The 24,093-nt window shown below is 27.5% G+C and overlaps 1 protein-coding gene and 1 long non-coding RNA gene across 3 annotated transcripts in view; both read right to left on the reverse strand.

The window, feature by feature from the left end:
• Nucleotides 1-24,093, reverse strand: part of LOC114132741 (max dimerization protein 1-like) — a 162,481-nt gene that overhangs the window by 89,231 nt on the left and 49,157 nt on the right. The gene's annotated exons all lie outside the window — the stretch shown is intronic.
• Nucleotides 1-24,093, reverse strand: part of LOC126549352 (uncharacterized) — a 43,504-nt gene that overhangs the window by 2,529 nt on the left and 16,882 nt on the right. The window lies entirely within an intron of this gene.

Genomic DNA, 24,093 nt, shown 5'->3' on the forward strand with positions numbered 1-24,093 from the left:
AGTTTTTTAAATTATTTGTAATGATATTTCTAATATATTACTTTTTACTACAATATAAAACTATATTGAAAAATCAAAAATTTAGCTGAATATTAATATAATTTCACAATGCATATAATATAGCTTTAATTATTGACGTAAGGCATTAGTTTTAAAATAGTGACAAATAGTTTATAATATATATTAACATTTGACAAACTAGTAAAATGGTACATAATTTTATTTATAATGGACCAAAAATCACAAAAAAAAAAAGAAAGAAAAATGGCAGGAATTTACGCTTGAATGATAAATCATCAATGTACGAATTATTAATAAAAAAAATTGTTACCGAATAAAATGTGTAATCATTTGATGTATAGTTGTCATGGAAACATTGCATAAAAAGACTTAAAAATGAAATGTTAAAAATAAACTTTCCAGTCAGTTTCTTTTTAATGCAGGAAATCACTTTTCTTGAATTCGTGTTAATTAAGTCTTATATTACAGAGACCATATTAGTCAGTGAAAAAGCTACTTATAAACTATTGAGAACATATGCTTTGCAGAAATTTCCCATATTAGGTTATTATTACACTTTTTTCCAAGTCTATGTCATAGATGATTTTCTTTAGCTAATTCATTCGCGCTTTAAATTTCTATCCTTACTACTACTATTGAAGAGAGTACATAGAGGGATTTTAATTTTACTGGATTTTTTAAACGATTTTCATATAAAAGCAATGGGCCACGGAGAATAATCATAAAAAAGTAACTGCTCTACCAAATTTTTTTTAAAGTTTCAAGAGCCGAATAAAACTGTTTCACTCCAATTAGTAAGATTCAGGTCATAACAATGTTGTGAAAAAATTGCACTACCCCTATTTTCTTACACGATAAACACAGCCCCTGCCTGTTGATTAAAATAATACTAAAATTTAAAACCTTACTATTTCCTCATCGCTTAATTAAAACGCTTTATAATTACTATCATAAGAACGTCTTGAAATTACCCCGTTATCTCCTGAAGCCATTTACTCCAGAACTTACCTCCTAAATCTTTATTATATTTGTTCAAAATTATAATCAAAACGCATACTATAAGATCTCAATTTTTAATCTTAATTTTAAAAACACGAAAGTGATTTATATATACTTGTACTTTGCAAATAGGTAACTAAAATATTATAATAGTGATATCCTTACCTACACATATTTATAGAGATAATAAAGATTTAGGACCCTTATTATATTTGTTATTTTATTATCGTTAAATGCAAAACAATAAACCACGCCCTGAAAACAGCTCGTCCTTTTTCCTGACACCCTTGTTCATGAAACTGCAGAGAATATAATACGCAGCAACGAAAAAAAATAGGGTCAATACACAGGTAAAAAAAGGGTAATCAAATGTTTCAGGATATTCCTTAATTGCTTTTTGTAAACTACTAAAATGTACACAACACAACTAGCTAATTTTGAATTATTCTTTGGTCAAAAACATGACTGGGACGTCCTGCCACACCCAAAGGGTGCAGTCTAAATTGCATATGAATGTAAGTTATGGAATGTACTTTAATTATTATGCTCCATACACCATATCATGATAAAAAACTATCAAATTAGTTACATATTATATAGATGACAAACAGTAACATGAAATATTAAATTTAGAAAAAACGACAAGACAAACATTTATTTTAATTTAATTTTTTTTAAATCATTACACAGTTGATAAAATATTATATATTATATACAATACTATATATTATAAAAATGTATCTTTATTTCAATAACGATTGTCAAAATACTTAATAGTTAGTTTATAAAATCATTACAATTAAATTAAATTAAAAATATGTATTTTGTTCGATTTCTGTTGTATTAGTATCCCACAAGAATAAAGTATTAAGTATTTAGTAAAGATAAATTACTAAGTCGTATTGGTATATATTACATTGTAATAATTAATAAGATACATAGTTTCTCCACTCATCATTAAATATTCATAAGAGTTCCCAAGCAAGAAAATTTAAATCAAGAAAAATGTATTTTCTAAAATAAATTTTCGTATTAAGTATTTAACCATAAAAATATATTAATAAATAATTTGAAATACTACGAAATGGTGTAAATTAATGTTTTCTACATTCAAGTATACAATTAATATAAACTATAGTGTGGTTTTTAAATTTACTTATATTTTATAAAATTTAATTGATTACAGTGAATATAATATAGTATTCTATTCAGAATTAGTTCACACATTAATAACAAAAATCTAACCACAAAATGCAGTATAATATAAATTTAAACAAAAACGTATTTAATTAAGTATTCAGGCTATACTCGACAATATTATATGCAATTATTACTACACATTATTATTAAATCATGTATTATTATTATATCTAAGACTGACGAGAAATGATAAGGAAAACCACATTAGGTTCTTTGGATGGTGGATATCACCAAACACTAAATCATTCTCACCCGCGTCTTTTTAGTTACCTACCTATCATAAATCACGATTTGCACTCTCCGAATCCGAGATAGTAACCGATTAGTTACAATCTACTTTAACCGGTGCGAATGCATGATGCGGTGAAGCGGTCGGTGTAGGACGCATGCGATAAAATTATAATTTAATCAACGAAGAACGTTGTCGATGCGTCAGCCACCTCGGATTGTCGGCTATCTCTGTCTAACCACATTTTTAAGCTGTTTAATAATTAAATGCTGCAGGCAGTTTGTATAAATCCGACTTGACGTGTAATACACCAATGCATTATTATTTATTACGTTTGTAGTATACTGATGTATTAAAAATACAATTTAACGATGGTTAGGCACTAAAAGACAGTGGCACAACTTGAAAGAGGGTGGAGGGATTATATTTCTACCTAATAAAATACGAGATATTTTTGTATTAATCCTACGTAATACGTAGATGCATAATTTGTATTGCAATTTCAGACATTACCTTGTAATGTTGTGTATCAGAACGATGTGCACTTCAACCACTTACAGGTATTAATTTAATAAACCTTCAACCGAAAATTAATCATGATAGTGCCACTACTAACATGTATAGTGATGTTAATGCGTATGATGATTCAGTTATTTAAAACGAAGTATTGTAAAAATTGAGTTCAGTTTAATATATTATTTAACCATTATATTTACCTCCATACATTTTATCCCAGCCACTAACCATATAAAAATAAATTTAGGCAAAATATTGAAATATTTTTTGAAATCGGTTATTATTAAACAATGTTATAATTAAGTTTATTTAAATTTAAATAAGTAATTATTATATAAATAAAAAAAATGTCGATAGGTACGTTATTTTTGATATTCTAACATTTTTAACTTTTGCACATAGTTCTACAAAAACATTTTATAAACTTTTTACCACTACTTGTCGATTATATTGACTAGCAATACAACGAAATACCCTCTTTTACCTCAACTAGTCAATTTTTTTTCACACACATATGTATACAAAGATCAAATTATACGTCATATCAATATAATAAACTGCACACTTATATAATAATATGATATATTGATATATTAATATAATAATTTATGAGTGTAACACTAATTATAACCAAATAGTGAGATACCTATATATCTAAAATAAATTAGTTTCACGTGGAGACATACTATAGCTATTATTATAATTGATACAATAAAAAAATTACATTTCCGTCTATACAATAATCAATAATTGTTATATGAATATACATTAGATATTCATATTATTATTGTGTACTGGACAGAAAAAAATATAATAATAATATTATTCTAGTTATTACTATGCATTGTGAAAGATAATAAAGTAGATATTATGGATTAATATACTCACCCAATATTACAAATAATAATATAACTATGCTTATTTAGATAATTAAATTTCAAAGAGAATATTACATAGATACATCGAGTATACTAAAGGTAATAAACAAACAAAATAGACGTATGAAATTATTAAATACAAATTAAAATTTTTATTATGAACATATTATATAGCTATATTATTATAAGTACGTATTATTAAATTAAATAGATATATTTTATAGAATTAATTGTTATTATTTTATGAGTTGGGATATTATATCAGAAGCGTGACATACTTCATACTTGCACATTGATTTTAACAGTATTAAAAAATTAATTTAAACAACATAACTGGGTATACTTATTAAAAAAAGTGTACATTGAAACAATTTGACTTATAGACAAGAACATAATGATTATAAAATATATAAAACAAGATATTATATATTTAAGTAAAAATCCACAATAATATCAGTATTATGTTTCTTTGTTGTTCATTTACCATCTCTATTTTCTTCAATTTTGTTTGATAAGGCCAAAGCTTCCCTCCCACTAGACAACCTTTTGCAAGTTTCATCCGTTCTTATAGAATTTTTTTTCACTTTTATATATCAGGAACTATTTTTATTCCCCGGGGTGGACCGGAAGCCGTTTGTAACTGTAATATATTATTATTTTGCGAGCCGATCGTGACCGGATTTCTGGACCCGTATATACCTTTTACTTAAACCTACTCCCCCTCTCACCATCAACGTCGGTTTTCCCTTGTACGTATATTTCTTGTCTTATTTTATCCAGAAAAAAAATAGGAAGGAAAAATATTAACGACACAACATATATACGGGTCGGAAAAGACGATATTATATACGTACTGTGGAGAGGGCGCACGCACCATGTTGTCTTTATAGTGGGCTAAATGGTTTTCTCTTCCTACCGGACCTTGGGCATCAAGGCTTGATGTAGGGACAGTCAAGATTTAGCGAGACGTGCGGGTATGCGTTTACACATAGAATAAAATAAACTGCAAATCGAAAATACATAAGTACCCACCAAGAATGAATAACAATGCATTACATCATAATATTGATCATAAAATATATAAATTTGTCAACAATACTCGGAAGAAAGTCAAATCAAAACTGATATAAGATATGAAAAACAATATCAATACTTTAAATTTATTCACCACACGCATTCAAACTTAAAGTAAACAATCATACACATTTTATATTCTTCAAAAATAACAAAATAATATATATATATAGATTCAAATGACCGAATCGATTTACGTAGGTATACTTCTATTTATCAGAGATATTTGATAACGATATTATAATATTCAATTATGGGAACAAAATGTTTAAAACATCTGTAATATATAGTGTAGTGAAGCGACTGTTAATAATTGTTAAAATACATAAATGTTATGAGTATTTTTATGTCGATATTCATTGTAGAATAAATAAAATAAATTTCTTAATGATAGTAATAATCAAAAATTAACAATGAAATTAAGATTTCAGTTTATTTATCATTTTTGACACCAAAATAGCAAGTACAAAATACACCTGAATTATTATGTTTTTAAAGAATATTAAAATATAGTATGTAACATCTAAATAATGAGTTTAAATTATATAACGCAAAAATCGTTAGCAACTTAATAAAGTATACATTTTTATTAATCATCGCCAGAAGACCTAGGAAGCTTATTAGAGAAATAAATTACAAAAGTATTCAAGTATGATTTTGTGTTATGGGTTGGTAATACATACTAGGTTATATATAAATTAGTTTAAAATGTTTACAAACTGGTCGAATACGTTTTAAAATTAGTGTTTCCGTTAAAAAACAACAAAATTATATCACACGATAGATATGAACACGGTACGATGGTTTTCTCATTTTCCAGTCGTTTAAACATTAAATCGTAGTGTGGGAATGGCGGTAGATGAAGGGTTTTTATATTTTTGGCAATGAAAAGCGCGAAAGCGGAAGCTTTAGATTGTCTTTAAAAGGCTAAATAAAATACTACTGCGTCTGCTTCCACCCCTCATATACGTAGTTATCGTCTTAATTGAATTCGAGCCCGTAGCCAATGTTTATAAAAGCAAAAGCTGCTAAGGGAGTATTTTAACTATAATTTTTATTGGTTTTAAATTAAACAAACTTTTAAAATGTATTTTTGTTAGTTATATATTTTTATAATAAAATAAATTATATATATGAGTAATAAATATAAAACATTAACTATTATAATGATCGATAATAATAACAACTTTGAAATAATATTCTAGCATATACTATTGTTATAATAATTATTGTTTTTACAAGTTTTGTTGTATTCAATATTTGCAAAAATCAAAAATAAAATGAATATGTGTAAATTATAATTTATCTACTATATAAAACATAATTTGTACTTCAATAGTTGGGTAGAAACTATTGTTTTGTGGTTATACAATCTCATAATAAATATACGCAGAATTATTCAAATTTACAATGTAAAATAATTTCGTCAAAACTCGCATAAAAACACAAATGTATTAAATTGTTTTATAGTTCTAAATTAACTATGCTAATAAAACACAGTCATAAAAATTACAGGAATAGAAATCAAAACGTGCAATATAATTGAATATGATTTTTCAATACCCTTATTTAGAGAATATTATAATAGTACTATTTAAAAACTTAATTCAAAAAATAATTATTATTGTCGTTTTGCATCACTATTTATTGTACAAGGATACAAAGTATTATAATTTAGTGTTACGTTATTATTACAATAGGTAGTTTTATTTTCGTTAGTCGTTAGTGATTACTAATCGTCTATCAATGCACACATAAAATATTTACACTAGCTTTGTTCATTTCACGTTTTCTGTATATGTTTATTTTTGATTACATTAAATATAGTTTATCATGGCTGAAGGAAATAACAAATATACATTGTTGTGAGCAATTACATTTATTTAAAGTGCAGATAAGAGAAAATATGGCCAATGTGCATGAAGTTTTAAGAGATTTAGTAATATTCGACGTAGAGTTTCGCTGACAATGCCAACACAACACATAACCCTCTTCAGAGTGCCGATTTATGTTTTACGACGTTAACAGACTCGGTGCCGAGAAATAAGGAAAATTCTATGAGTGAGAGTTTGCTGGTCATTACATATCCGGGTACATCGGGTTTTTATTGTCTCTCTGGACCTCTTTGCCTAAAGAAAATGACAGCTGCGGACGTCTTAAAATTCTGCCCCAGATGACTCTCTAGGGAATAATCTAATAAAATGCCTGGTAGAAATCGTAAATTAAAAAAGACCAAACAACCTATTTCAAACACAACTTTATAAAATCTCTTGGTGCTTTTTTTAAAATTAAGTTTGAGTATTGAAAAATGTATGGTGTAACATTATATTGCATATTATTATAGGCAATTCAAATTTTATATTGTACCTATATTTTTCATTGAATTATGTACAATGCTCAGCTTAATAGCTGTATTTTTCATTTTCTATTTTAAGTATAGATATACTTAAAATCAAACCACAATTATAAGATAATCAGAAAATTAATATAAAAAATATCTAAATCCAAAAATAAATACGTGTATGGCATTTATCCAATGTACGTTAATCAAATTATTTTGTAATATCTGTTATAATTCAACTATATACCTATCACATAATTTTAAATCTGGCAAGAGAATGATCGAAATCTAATTATACAAAAGAGAATGACAGTTAAGTGTGTAAACTTTATAAGCAACAATATAACAATACCCGGCCCCATTAACGTCACCTCTCTTCCCTTATAGCAGCTTTAGTTTGGGCTATTCTCTCTTGGTGCTAAACTTTAATCAACTTGTACCCAAAGGGATGCATATTACACAAAGCATAGAATACTATTCTGAGAAAGAGGGAGAGAGAGAAGAAGAAAATAATGCCTCAGTTTCTCCTCTATTACTGATGGTCTATATACAATGGTTTGTATAACCAAATTATAATGTGAACAGTCTTCCCGATCCCTCCTATGTCTTTTGAGAGTTTCAAAGCTTACGCCGTTAAGTTGGAAACAGATAACAAATTATACACCGTTTTGGTTCATACAAAACGAATAGGGTGGAGAGGTCAAACAGTTGGTTGAACTTCATCGCCAAGACTATCCACGACTGCAGCCGAATAGGAAAATTAGTACGGATTAACCAGATCATTACAACGAAATGTTTAAAACCAAACAGAAACAAACGAATCGTATACGAAATTAATACATCACAAGGTCGTTGGCCGTATAGAAGATCTGTCCTAGTGTAATTACTCCAAGACGGAAATTAAGAGTATGGAAGGTGTACAGGTAATTTCAAACGATGTTTGTCTTTCTCCTTTTAGCAAGGACATGAACTGAAGGGAGGGGGCGGATACACCAAGCGTCTACCGGAAATGGCGTCTTGGCACACGACTAGCAAATACCCTAGTAACCTTTAATACCGTTATCGCTGCTTACTAGGGGTGGTCTTGGAACATTTCCAAAGCGAACCCAATAACTTCAACGCCGGTCGATTATGGCCATGATGCCCGATAATAAAGCGACGAAAATCTAGAATCATTTGTACCCACGTTGATGTTTTATTTATATATTATTCTATTTTTATTATCTTATGTTATATTATACACCTTTTATGTAAGCCTTATTCTTATAGTCATATATTAGAACATGTATTTATATATTATTATATTGTATAGTACACAAATGGATAACAACATTTCATAGAATGGTACATATATTATATTGAAATCAAATTTCAACAAAATCATCATATTATGTGAAAACAAAACTAAATAAATCATATGTTCAATTAAATTAATCAAAATAATTCGGGAAAATTTACTTTGTTTAAACGGTTTAAAAAAAATATATATTTAATGAATCAAAAACTAACTACTTTTAATAATATTATTGTGTATATTTTATAATGAGCAATTGTTTTTCTTTGTTTGATTGGTAGATTTATAATTTTAATTTTAATTGAAAACCTTATTTAATACCAATAATCGATCAAATTATAATTCTGCAAATACAAAATCATAAACCAGATGTCCAAGTTCTCAGTAGGTATATACAGCTGGATTAACAAAAAATGAATAAATACCTTTACTATAGTACGTAGTACGTACACACAACTATTATAATAGTAATATCGAAAATCATACCTATACAAAAGTTCTCATCAAAAAAAAAAATAATTTATAAAAAGGATTCGTCGATATGGATGTAAATTTTACTTATGTTATAGAAGTAAGTTATGATATAGGTAACTGCTCTGTACCACCGCAACAACAACTACTATATTATAGTTATTATTAAAAGTGCTTTATACTATAATAATAATAAAATAATATGCTAATATTAAAACTTAACGCTAATGATACACAAACAAAAAATATCACTTGTTAGCAAAAAAAAAAATGGTGTGCACCAGATAAAATTTCCTTCTTGTGTGCGAAAGGTCGACCGTTGGTGCTGTGGCGCGGGTGGGGATTGCATATATCACATTGGTCCTTTCAAAAGGAAACATCGTATATACTATACCACCCGAAGGCTATTATTCTTTATTCCAGTCGACAGTCGAAGAGCTGTTCTTTGTGTACGCTCGTGCGCGTGTGTGGGCCAATGTTTATTGCTTTTCTCGCCCTTTTCTTTCACGCACACCGCTGCTGCCGAACATACCCGAGACGAGCTTCCGGTAATAGTTTCCCCTGCATGTCTAACGATACTAATTTTATTTTTGCAACGTTATTCCAATAGTGGCGCAGTAGACTAGTGGCTGCCGTGAATTTTTCGGTATACACACATTGGTTATAGAGTTGAGAAAATATTATATTATTATTTATGAACGGCGGTAGAGCGACACCTAAGGGAGTTCATATCACCGTGTGGAGGTAAAAACAAAAATAATAATGTTGACGAGTTTCAGACGAAAAGTTTGTTTCTATATTTATTCCTTAATGTGAATACTCCTCTGTGCCTGGGCTGGTATCTCGATATTCAGCGGATTATTCAACACTTACACCAATCGATACACACATTTCAAATACTTTATAACAAACCAAAAGTAAAACACATACCGAAGTTGAAAAGTAACTTTGGTATAGTATATGCAGGGAATAATAATTTTGAATCAAGTCAAAAACTTTTTATGGTATTTATTTCAAAATACAAAATTAAGCGTGATATTTCTGAAGACCACAAATTTCATATTTTCTCTAACAACATTAAAAAAAAATAATCATTAACAATTATGTTCTACCTGAGCGTTAAGACTATGAATTTTCTATAGTCTAAATATTTAGTTTACAGGCAAGACATTTATACAAATTAAAATAATATTTAAATTTTTTTGTTAAAAAATATATTGGGGAAATTGTTTAGGAAAAATATAAATGAATTATACTGTAGACATCAGTGTACATAAGAAAATAAAATAAAATAAAAATGTGATAAAAATAATTTTTGAATTTTGTTTTCATATTTTATATTAAGCCATATTATGAGCTATTTAATTGTGCGATTTATTTGAAGACGATTTTCAAAATGAACGTAAAAACTCAGATAATAAGACGTCATGATTTTTTAATCAATTACCATGTACCTACCTACCTACCTATTATAGTTTATGATAAACAATAATATTATAAAACCACAGGATAGGTATAAAAATATGTAATGTGATCACTAATTAGTATCAATACTGTACAAAAATCTTTAACACTATATCACTCATACAATGATATAATATCATAAAGAATCATTTGCAGAAACTATTTTTCGATGGACTTTTTAATTAATTTTCGCAATACCCGCATTAATTTATCAAAGCTATATCTGCGGAAGGACGGTCAAATTAATGGATGTCGATCAGGAAAGCACGTGTTATCACATCCCCGCCGCAACGGAGGAAACACACTTGACGTGAAACACCTTACGATTTTTCTTCACTCTCATTAAGGGTCACCGTTTTTCGTGTTTCCGTATGCATGTGCGTGTGTGAGTCTGTACTGTATTAGGCGAGTGGACTACAAGGGTGAGTGGGTTATGGGTGTGTTTGTGTGTGTGGATACGTTTGTACCGCAATAATCATGAAACGCATTCTTAGATACTATTTGTCTTTGTCCCCCTCCAACGCCACCGTGTAATAATTGCGTTATTTTACCTGTTATTGTTTTCGAACGTCCAGCTACACACAACTCCCCTCTTTCAACAAGCACACCCTTTTCAGCAATCATCGGCGCGCGACACCAGGCACGAAACCCCTACAGCATAACCTGCTTCGTACTCTCACGGTGCTGACTTGCGGTTCGGATGATATATCATTTGTAACACTATATAGATATAATATAATATATATATACATAAATATATAGCTAGGTACAACATTCACCGGAAGAAATAAGCGTGTGTGAACCACATGGTGTGTATTCAAGTTTGATCCGCCAAAAAGGATTTTTTTTTTTTTGTTTTTGATGTTTCGTGTCAATTTATAATCTAAATTAATGAATAAAATTATTTTTTCTATCTGTATTATTTATTACGTTTAAAATAAATACTTATACTATGGTTTCCCAACATTATATCGTTGCTAATTATCTAAAATATACAACATTGTTATAAACAATTAGTAAAAAAATTCGAGATTTTAAAATTATGATTCTTAAAATTTTGAAGATATATTTAATTTAAATTGGCAGAAACAACGCATAAACATGTGTTAATTCATAATATTGAATCTTATCCAACCCAACTAATCCCTGAAGACGGCTAAAGCGAAAACAGAGTCGCCATCTGCTTAATAACCAATAAACTTAGTTTTTTAAAAAAAAACTTCAGGTAATGCCACTAATGGGTAGCTTCTTTCCTCAAAAACCTCGCATTTGCGTATTATTCTATGTGTTTATAGATTGTAAATATCTTTTACAAATCATAAAATAAAAATTATAATAAATTATTATCCATATTTAAACATGTTGACTAGTTAGACCTGGCCAGATAACTCACAAGTAACTATCAATGCTTGTGATCTTTAAATTCGAAATTTAACAGATTTGTAATAATCCTCACCCAAACGTATATACATTTTTAGAAATAAAAAAAAATATGAAAATCAACACAATAATATTATTAAAAATACAAAGTCAGAACTCATTTTACATGAAATAAAATAAGTCAATAAAATAATATAAAATAACAATTGACTATTATGCAAATATATTAGCTAATAAATATAAATATGATAGGTGTTATGATTTTTTTACTTATGCATATATAAACATTATACATTTTTTTTTATATATAAATATTAAATTAAATATGATAATATGTATATATGTGTATTTGTACGGATCGAAATTCGTTCAAAAATCTACCTAACTTGGTACACAATTCAAGTACACCCTAAAAATGGTTTACCTAATTATAATAGATTATTATGAAGTTCATATTTTTATTTCGATTCCACAAACTTGTTTTATAGTAAATTCTATTACACTCACAATCTAATAGATATAATTACTGTTATTAAAAAAAGAAAAAGAAAATATAAGCCATTTTTAATTAATTTAAATATTGATTAAGCATTGTTTGTAAAAAAACTTTTTTATAAATTATTTATAAATTTTCTTATTTTATAATAATGTAGTACATAATATCATTTAATTAACAAATTCAAAAATATAAATAAATATTGAATATAAGAGTACTTAATCACATAAATTTATAAATAAAAAATGGACAGTTGAACGAGGTTTTATTTATTGACTAATAAACTAATGTAATAACAATAATACTTTTTAATGTTTGGTAATTATATCTTGGCGTCAAAAGATTTGTGCGCGTATTATTTTAGCGAAAACAATAGCATTGCTAACAAAATAAAAATGTCTATTTGAATTGACTGGTGAAATAGATCTTGTAAATGATAAAATAAAATAATATAATAACAGTCATTAAAAGCGCATAACATAAAATCGTTCGCTAACAGTGTATGGCGAAGGCTGGTACAAAACACGCTTCCTTCTTTTGTCAAATATAATTATATGTCTTCGTATTTGTGTACCTACTCGGTTCGAGAATTACATTTTAATTATTGTACTGCTTTCCCCGAACCGTTACTTGGTAATAGATAAAAGAAGATTGTTTCTTTTGTTTAGTACACGTACCTATACGCGTTAATCATATAGATTCAACAATATTTTTATTATACAAATACTAACAAAAGTGATAATTTCCGAGTTCATTAAATTAAAACCATTATAGAAACATAATGTTCATTTCATTTCTATATGTGCGCTTAATGATTTTAAGTCAGAAAAAAAATTGTTTTATCTATACATATATTTTCAAAGAATGTTTTTATATTCGAATAAAATTAAATAAATTCGTTAATGTTGCATTGAAAAAGATAATTAGAACTTAGAAAACATATCATAATTAATTGAAACTATGAATAAGTTCATTTTAAATTTTAAAATACTATCTGTGGCAAAAATATTAAAAATTAAAAACAAACAGAAACACAAAATAATATTATATAGATAGTTAAATATGTCAACAAATCTACTATTACCAACAATTTATCATGCTGCATTCAACCATATATTAAATTATGATGAGGTCATGTGTTGATGTTTTATTTGTAAGTAAATAAACTTGTAAGAAACCGAATAGAATACTTAGGAGATAAATTATATGAGTATAACAATTAGTCTAAAAAACGGTGATTATTTTTATCGTTGGCGTAAGAGTTGGTCGGAATCATCTCAACGAGCAAGTTTTTGGCGTCAAATAAAAATGACAAATGACCTCTTGTCATTGGCCAGTGTAGAGACTGCTAATATTTAGAATGAAAAAGTTGGTGTGATACATGTAATTCCGGCTGTATTTTCTCTGGAAAATGCGTCTGGGGTTAGTGAGACGACAGTGATGGTAGTGGTAGTGTCGGTGGCGGGAAGGAATGAGCCTTAAGAATTTGGATATCTTTCAAAGTAAACAAAAGGAAGGATCCTACGATGTTAAAAGCGGCCAAACAGAACGAGGGGTAGGCGGCGGTTGAATCTTCTCCGGGCAGCGAACACGCACATATATACACAAAGAAACAGTGTTCAACTTTTAACAACTTCTCCGGTGGACGAGTGGAATGGTGTCTAATGCTTAGATTTATCCGGGACGTACAAAGTTTCGTTATAAAATTGGTGAATTGTTTCTGACAGTTGAATAGAAACGCACACACAAAACATGAACGCATGCGCAAGTGCACTCAAACATACGCGTAAGACTTACTCAAAACACATTCATATATGAGTACGTAAAAGAGAGAGATAATATGTCCGCTGATGTTTGCGAAATGAGGAGACACATACTATAGTATGTAGCTCGTTATTTTTCTAGTATTTGAAAATTATTATATCATATAGGCAGTTTCAAAACGGATATTCGTTTGATATAAACTGTTTTAAAATGTAATATATTTTCAATATCATGGAAAATTATTTTAAAAACACAAGGATATAATATATATATTCGACAACATAATCAAAACTAATTTAAGTTTAATAAATATATTTTCGAAGAATTTATGAATTATTGAATCAATAGGTCAATGAGTGTTATTAGCATATTAAAATACACGAATTTATTTAAAACGAAAATTTATATTAAAAGCACAAATTCCTACAAGGTTTTGCTAGGAAACGTCTTGCTGAATGAAGGGTTACTTTCAACCTGAACGTAGCGATAAATCATTGTATTCGAAAAACAATAATCCTTAGCAAAGCTCAATTTATCAAATTGTATTAATAACGGGTGACTGCAGCTAACATATTATTTCTTTATCTTTTTTTTAACTAATGTAAAGGTACCTGTATGTAATGTTATTAAGTACAATAATATTCTAAAATTACTGTATAAAATCAATAAGGATTGGATGCATTTTTTTTACTGTTTCAAAATGCGCTTATCAGACAAAAAAAAAACGAAATAAAAACTGTTCAAAAGTGAAATTTAAAATAAAAATAAAATGTGTGGCTGTCTCGCTATACACTTAGAGCGCGATAAGATATTGAGGAATAAACCAACAATAATACTCTTCAACATACCCGTTACGTAATATGCAAACTTCAGCAGAAAACAAAATATGTCCATTACATAATATACGTATAAGTATTACAATATTACAATACTATTCTAATGCACAATATCCATAGTAGACACACGTATTTTAGTGAAATATTATAGTAGTATTTTATTTTATGAATAAGTGTTGTTCATTTCAAACGAACGAATGATTTTTTTTTTTTTTTGTTCGAAGAAATATAATATATTATATTTTACAAAATACAATATACATATACTATATAGGTACCTACCATTATCATTGTCGACCGATGTCCCGTGCATACATATATATTTTCGGGCGTTCCGGACGCTCAGACTACTTAATAACCAACTGAAGGCAGTATTATATTATAATGATATATGTATTTTATGTATATAGTATACATAGAAGCCGTTATTATATATATATATATATATTGTTGTTGTAGCCGCAGTCACCGCACACAAGAGAGATAACCGTAATATAATATTAAACGCATTTAAATATAAACACCTGACATCGTACCGGAAGCAAGGCCCGTTAACAGAAAAAAATAATATGGTATAGGTACATTGGGTTTATATTATATATACAAACATATATGCGGAAATATGGCAGAGATCCTGTGAGCATTTAAATTAAATTATGATTGTAGAGGTATGGAATGATAAGGAATGGTTTGGTCTTAATATACACACAGACGAACAGAAATAACTCACAAATGCATAAATGTAATTAAGGTGATACGACACCTTGTCTCAATATCTATCGGCTAACATGGTATGTATTATAAACAATGTCACTATACAAAATCAAAATTATTGAATTTAGGTTTTAATGGTTTAATAACATAAACGCCTAAAACCAGAATTGTGAAAATTTCTAAAAAAATATTGTTAAATCGAGAAGATAAAGCATTTAATATTATACCTATTAAAACCTATTACAATATTTTATCAAATAATATTATAATATTCATACCTACTAATCTCAATATATTCTACTCGTAAAACTTGGTACCTAACTATTAGGTTGTTTAATTTCTATCATGATGTATTAACCGATACGCCATAATTGTTTTTTTCGTAGTGTAATTTTGGTCATTAAGTAAATCACGCACAGATACACATATTATCTTTTAACTATAAATATGCATACCGAATAACTTCTTTACGTAAATATAATAATTATTATGAATAAAAATAAAATAAAAAATATTTATTGATTAGAATAGGTAATTAAAGTTATTTCATAGTTAATTCTATTAATATAGTACCTATATTAATGAGTTTATTCTGATACATATTACATAGTATATATATGTATGGTGTGTGAGTGTGTGTGTGTGTGTGTGTGTGTGTGTGTGTGTGTGTGTGTGTGTGTGTGTGTGTGTGTGTGAGTGTGTGTACACTTCCTTGATGGGACTTTGATGTTGTGCTTGTGTCACGTGAAATTCTCACCCTTTTCCTGTGTATATTTTGCAGTTTTCCTTCCACCGTGTGGTAGAATATCTCGTCGGCACCATAAAGCTCGTATATAGCATATACGATGTGATGCCATTAGCTAAGGCACACGCGCATCTAGCGTAATGGCTGTCGTCACCCCGCCACCGTAACACATAATATACATCCATGGGTATACGACAACGATTGTGGTAGTCCCGTGTAAAACTTCTATTCGTCACACACATAATATAGAAAATAATTGTCGTTTCCTATTATATGCTCACTTAAGTCAAGTTTAGTTTATAACATTAGATTTTTACGTCGTTAATAATAGATGGATACCCCCCCTAAATTTGGACAGTACAAATATTTAATTTTAAAAACATAAAATATTTATTAAAAATTAAAATTATTTTAAATACCCATAAGTAAAAAGTTACCTAAAATTAGTACTCATTCTTCTATCAACAGAAAAATGTACGATGTGTATATACAAGGTAAAATGAGTAAAAATATCTTTACACCCTCTCATTGGGAATTTTAAGAGTTTAATTTGGTCTTCACAGCTTTTATGTACCATTGATTTTAAATTAAAATATGTTTATTTATAAAAAAAGAATTCCTTACTATATAGGATCACATTAAAGACCAAGATGTCAAGGCTAAACGTTAAAGCATATTTATAAATAATATATACATGTATATATAAAGTTTTAATATTAATTTAATAATTATTATTGTTTTTCAGTTTCTGATGCAATGCAACTTAAGTCGTGACTATTATCTTCTTAGATTTAACATTCTGTAAAAATGATCAAATGTCATTTCCTATAGGAATAGGAAACTATTATGGTCGAAGTTTAAACTTTTAAGATAGCTTACGTCATGCGATAATATAATATACAATGGATAAAACCTATTCTTTTGATGTAAAACGGATCAACTTACTCCTTCTCTTGTCTATCGTGAACACTGCGTTTACTAATTTAAAACATTTTCATGGGCAAACACCTCGCAATCGTTTTGCTTTGCACATATATACACACACACTGTTCCCACGCGTATATATTGAACTGATATTCCCACCCTTCCATAACATCATTAGGTATTTTTAACACGCACGACCAAAAAGCAAAATCATGTTTAGTCCGATTTTTTTCCTACACGTTAAACTTTCCTGTTTGTTTGTTTTTTAAGTAAATGAGATCCTGTGTATTGTTTCTTGTGACAACGGATGAACATCCGACTAAATAATTTTAAAACGAAGGAAAACAAATTCAAACAATAAAATGCCAAACGCATATCCATGAAATTTAAATTAAGCTAATTATAAAATTGTTGTCGTTATTATTGAGTACTATATTACAATAAAACAAACAACGTGAAAATATATTAAGCAGTAAAATAATAAAATTGTGTTGTAATATATAAAAATTTGAATAAACTTTTATGTGGCAGGTTATTTATACTTATGACATACTAACTGTAAGATGATTAAAATTAAAATACAAATTAAACAAATGTATATTTTAAAGATTGAAAATATTTATTAAGCTCAATGAAATAAATATATAGAATTAAAAGAATTCTATAAAACCGGTTAAACACCATATTGATACCACTATAGTGATTGATTTATTTTGACCGTTCTAAGTTACTTTTGAACTTTTCATAAAATTATTTTAAAATCATAATATTAAAATTTGGATGATAAAAATATTGAACTAGATTTTTATTTAATTATAATAATATATGCACTAATAATTGTATAATTATAATTATAATTATAATTGTATATAAATAAATAAAAAAATTAATATTTTTTGACAAGCAGATATAGTGTATAAATATAAAAATAAATATTTATTATTTATTTAACAAAGTTAAACAATTAAAACTATAGTTTTAATGTTTGGACATTAAGATGTAAATAAAAATGTTTTTTTAGATTACAGTGGATTATATTCAATTTCAGGAGAATTCAAATTTGGGCTGTACTTGAACAATCAGACTGTACTAAAAATTGTCAATTTAAACTAACCTAAATATGCAACTAATATTCTTTAAAGACATTTCGGCGATATAACCCCAAGAGAAATAAAATTATTGTGTCCCACACACCCAAATAAGCTATACTCTATTTGATATTATTATCGTGACATACGACCTTTACATGTACATATAGCGAATCGTTTCTGAGCACAAAACTCAATTCAATCAACGAGTCATTTCAAAACGAATAGGAAAAAAATGAAGACAGTAAATTCATCCGGCAAGGGATTTCGCAGAAGCGGGTACGACTGGGGATTTCTAATCAACTCCCTTAAGGGACAATTCCAAGCAACTAGTCTTCGGTCACGTGGTGCGAGTCATTTTTTTCCTTTTATATATTTTTTGCTCTTCTCCTGGAGATGTCAAAATTGGATTGCCTGAGTGACGCTAGTAAATCTGGCGCGGTTAAAAAATGCTCTAAGTATATATATGTACTATATAAATATATTTATATATATATATAAATATATATATACATAATAAACCAAAAAGAAATGGCTTTTTGACACGGACTCACCGAATAGGATTAATTTAGTTTTCTATACGTATATACAATAAGCAGTGAAGATTCTCCTGTGGGACAACGAAAAACGTATTATATTTTAACAAAACGGAATAGATAATGGTGAAAAAAAAGGCATGTTGGAAAATATTTAGTACAACATTAAATTTACTAACAATATAATTCCTAAACTACACAGAATTACTATTAGGCAGTAAATATATATTTTATACGTGTTGTAAGTATTGAGTAAACAAAACATATAATGGTATAAATATTTACGTACATGAATAAAAGTTAAACAAAAACTAGCTATAGGTACCATTATTTTGAGTTGCATAATATTATACGATCGAGTATTAACTAAAATCGATACTATGAACTATACATATTATATATTGTGCAAAAAAAAATATTTTTTCTATACCTAGTGTAAATAGCATAACAATTTAATTATTGAAACAATTATACAAAAAAACAATATTAGTTTGATATACATATGAGTATATATTATCATAGTACATATTATATGATTATGTTATCGTTTAATATCTAATCAGCTGCAACAATACGTGTAACTACTTAAAGATTTCTTTAATTATAGAGTACTTTCTAATTAAATATTAACCCTATGATCTTGTAACTTAAGATATTTTTCAGTAATTATTTGAATTTATTATGTTTATGGGTTATCGCAATCCGTTTGAATGAGTAATTAAATAAAATACTATTTTTTATCGGATAAATTCAAAAAGTAAAACTATATAAATTAATAGTTATTAATACCGTTAAAAAAAAAATCATAGTCGTGTTAATGATTACGATTTCTTATTACACGGATATCATTATAATATATACATTATTATTATTAAGTTAAATTGTGAAATAGATATCAAGTTCATTCAATGAATTGCAGTTTGTAAATTTATTTTGTCAGAAAGTTTAATATTTTTTTCGTATTTGTTGAACTGACCCAATTTTCAAACTTTAGTGATACGGAGGGACATTTTTTTTCTTTTGTATATAAACACTCGACCGTGTAGTCTGGAGTAGGACTCAAAGGCATGGTAAGTAAAAATTTTGGTACCATGAAATCTAGACGATTATTACTTCCATCACCCTTCTCATACTGTTATACGTATTTTTAATGACGAATACAAGGTCGGTGGAAGAGATGTCCCATTGAAAATCGAGCGTGTGCTGAATCGCTAAAAACAAGGTAGTTCCTAGAAGTAAGAGGGGGATGTGGTGTCGCTCGTTAAAAAATGTCAACGAGTCTGTACACAGGCGCCATTTTCTTTTCGTATTATTTTTTCTGACATAATAACGACATTTGGTCGTGACGTTGTTTTTTGTTTTATATAACACCCCGGCACGTGGCGTTCTAAGCTCAGCATTCGAAAAAAATAACAAGTTTTGTGATAATTTATTTATTTTTCTATTAAATAACTAAAAATGAATTTTATCAACAAATTTTTTTATGTTTTATAAAAAATGTTTTCATGATCTGCATTTATACGGAATAATAAAAATTATATCTAAATAGCAATTTATCTACTTAATATGATTGTAATACTTTAATATTAAAATTAAAAAAATCAATCAATAATACCCATTAAACTATATATTAAACCAATATAATAATATTTATAAACAAAAAAAAAAAAAAAAAAATATGTAAAATACATTTATTTTTAAATATATTATTTGGAACTTAATGGAAACCTATTAAAAGCAAAAAGGGTCATAAAATGGTACCATACTACAGTAGTATAGAAAATTGTATATGCCATTGTTTTAAAAATATCATCCAACATATAATTATTGTAAAACATTCTGCGTGTAATCGCAAAAATATAATAAAATAACGACAAATAAGCAAGAAAAAACACAACAACGAACTTATAGAAAATGTCCTGTGTGAGTGTTGGCGTGACTTTTTGCTAGCGTGCCAAAGACCCGCAGGAATGCAATAAAATACATAGGCCATATGAGTGAGAGAGAAAGACCGGAAGGGGTTGGAGGGTCAACCCCGAATTTAATGACACCTCCTGTTTCCGCTCTCTACCTACTAGTTTTCGCACTGTGTATATGTATGTGTAGGGATATAATATGTATGTGTGTGTGCACGCGCGCGCGCGTTAGCGACGGGTCAATACGAATATTGTCCTTTAACCGACACCCGTCACGTAAAACAATAAACGGGGGCAGAGAAAATAGGGGTTATGGCACACTTGCCAAAGGCCAAAAACTAATTTCTCTCGTCGAGTACTCGAGAAGGGGGGCATAGGTTGATTAACAGATACTTTTGTCAACATTAGTTGATAAACCATTTAAAATCTTTTTAAATTTTAAAAGATAAATTAAAACTTATAAATTTACAATTATTGAAAATAGTTTGCACAATGAAAACCAAACTAAATGTCAATAAAAACAAATAAATAAATAAATATTATTAATTAGTAGACACAAATGGTTCGAAATTTCGAATGTATTTGAATTTACATTATTTAAATGTATTTTGTCTAATAATAAAAATATTTTAATAAAATATATTTATAAAATCATTATTATGATACAATATATATTGTTCCATTTAAAATTAACTTAAATTAGTCAAAGTTAATATATGATAGCTTATTATTCAGTGTTTAAAAGTATTATAGGTTTAAATTTGATTTTTATTGTTGTCAAGGATTTCGGACTCAGTACACTGGTTCCAAAAGTTTGCTACCATTACCAATCTCTTACATGGTTATGGTTGAATACATACAAAACTAACGGTACCATCGCGTGAACTTTGATACCACACCGGCATATAAACTTTGAAACGGTTAACGACCAAAGTTCACTTAGTCCCTGGTAGGGCTTTTAACATCCAGCATTAGTAGAATTTGAATAAACCGCACACGCCTGGTTGCCTATTTAATTCTGGTTCAGTATTCCAATCGTAAACTCGATGCAACATAATAATGCCAACATGTGATATAGATAACGAAAGATAATTTAATTGTTTAAGTTTCATTAATAATAAATACGTAAAACCAATTTCATGAAATTTAAGAAATAGTTGTGATCCTTTAAAATGTCTACGAATTATTTGAACTTGCATTATTTTCTATAAAATTTATAAAAAAAATTTAGCTTTTTTTGAGCTATTTATAGATTTTGAAAAATATTTAAATCATTTAAATATTTTAATATTTAAATGTTTTTTATCTATTTTGTTTTTTATACATATGTTGGTGAAATTTTTATTTTATCAAAAACCTTGAAAATATTGCACAAAGTTCCTAATAAATTATCCTTACAGCAATTTAAAAACATCGAAAGAACATTTTGTATAAGAATTTAACATCAAAGTTTAATAACTTTATTATGAAGATGAAATTGCAAACATTTACAATATTAATATTAAAAAAATAAAACTTAATAAAAGATATTTAATTTATTTTTCATAAATCGGTTAATAAATATCAAAAATACATAATCACGAAATATTACAATACGCATTTAAGGTAAATTGTTGACTTAATTGTGTATTCAAGCAAACAATAAGAAATTTTTATTATTAATATAAATAATGTTTATAAATAATAATATAGATTGTACTTGTATATAATGTGAGTTATCATTAGAAATAAAAGCTGATCAACCTATTAACCTCAGAATAATTTGTTTTCAATAATTTATTATTAGATTCAAATTTAACATATCCGTAACAGAAATCCCCTCAATGATAACTATAAATTTGTTATAAAACGGGTTTAACATTTTTCTTTGTATTAATTGTTATTGGTTCAATAAACTAACACATGATTTGTTTATAGTTATTGGTCATAAATTGCTTATAAGTTAATTTTAACTTAAAATTCTAATACGCTATATTTTTTGAGTAATTTAAAAATATTAAAATTTAGATGCCAACTTAAATCTGTATTTAGTATTTTAGTGGGTATGCTTATATGTGTAATAGATGCATTGAAGGCAATTTTAATTTTTTAATTATCTAAATTAAGATATATTATGTTTAAACAATGGTAATAAATCTTTAAGTGAAAAATGTACCTAATGTTTATTATGAGATTTCTATCATCAACCGTCAAAAAATATAATCATGTAACGTATGATACGTAGAACTATTTTTTTTTTAGTAACAAATATATTATTAAAAAGTTTTTGTTATATTCAAAAACATATAACATAAAAGAAAAATTTTAAAACCTACAAGGTTTTCTTTCTTCCATAGCCCGTTGAATAGATGTTTCTCAGTTATTTATTTATTATTATTTTTTTTTTTTTTAAACAAAAACAAATACTATTCATTTTCAGGGAATGAAATGCTTTTTACTTAATTATTCCCTGCACGACATCTATGCACTATACTTTTTGTCTTGACTGTTAAAACATGGATTTTGAGGGCATTAAAATTAAACGTCTCATATTCGTTTTTTAAACAAACCAGAGAATTTGTATTTAATTAAAAAGAAAGAAAATCTATTAATTATGTGAAAACTATTGACTATTCCGCATCCAATAACGGGATATATAATATTTATACATATAATAGATACAAAGAGTTATATTATATGAAATGTTTGGGTCATAAAAATTAACGGGGTTTGTTATTCTTCTATTAAAACTATAATATATTTGCTTTTATTTTCCCGAAAATAGTAACCCTCGAAAGACATAATATCTATATTATAAACTTTTCAACAGTCTTTTGTGTTCAATTAAAACCATGTTTTTGTTTCAAAAAAAGTACAGAATAGCCAGGAAAACACGGGTATTATGTTTTCGGTTGGTTGCGCATGTATATAAGAAACAAAACACACGGATGATTTAACGCGATTTCAAAGCTTGCTATATTTTTTTTACAAATGTACGTCTTATTATTTATATATTAAACATTTTAAAATAATACTAAATCAATAAAAAGAATAAAAAGAAGAAGTAGAAGACTGAAAATATGAACAAAAATGATGTTTTAATTTTATTATCGTGGTAAATAACTCTAAGGCCAAATATTTCAAAAAAATAAAATATATATAAATGACTAAAAAGAAAAGTATAAAATTTGATTTCACACAATGATACCTTTTATCAATGAATTAGAA

The sequence above is a fragment of the Aphis gossypii genome, chromosome 1 (assembly GCF_020184175.1).
Source record: "Aphis gossypii isolate Hap1 chromosome 1, ASM2018417v2, whole genome shotgun sequence".
NCBI lineage: Eukaryota > Metazoa > Arthropoda > Insecta > Hemiptera > Aphididae > Aphis > Aphis gossypii.